The sequence below is a fragment of the Myotis brandtii genome, unplaced genomic scaffold, assembly GCF_000412655.1.
Source record: "Myotis brandtii unplaced genomic scaffold, ASM41265v1 scaffold179, whole genome shotgun sequence".
In the NCBI taxonomy this organism is placed as follows: domain Eukaryota; kingdom Metazoa; phylum Chordata; class Mammalia; order Chiroptera; family Vespertilionidae; genus Myotis; species Myotis brandtii.
The window spans coordinates 6150047-6150508 of record NW_005356635.1 but is presented as its reverse complement, the minus strand read 5'-3'; positions in this window follow the sequence as shown (position 1 = coordinate 6150508).

Here is a 462-nt window from a genome sequence, read left to right as displayed (position 1 = left end):
ATGAGACTTGCAAGGATCTCAGTGAGAAAGTCAAAGACATGAAAAGGACCAGTCAGAAATCAAGCATACACTAACTGAAATAAAAAACAATTTACAGGGACTCAACAGTAGAGCAGAGGATTCCAAGAATCAAATCAACAATTTGGAATATGAGGAGTCAAAAAACACCCAATCAAAACAAAAATTAATTTAAAAATATGAAGAAAATATAAGGAGCCTCTGGGACAACCTCAAGTGTACCAACATTCGCATTATGGGGTGACAGAAGGAGATGAGAGAGAGCAAAATATTGTAAACCTATTTGAAGAAATAATGACAGAAAACTTCCCTTACCTGGTGAACAAGAGGAACCCAAAGAGGACCACACCAAGACACATCATAATTAAAATGCCAAGGGTTAAAGACTAAGAGAGGAGAAACCAAGATGACGGCATAGGTAAACACCTGAAATTGCTGCCTCGC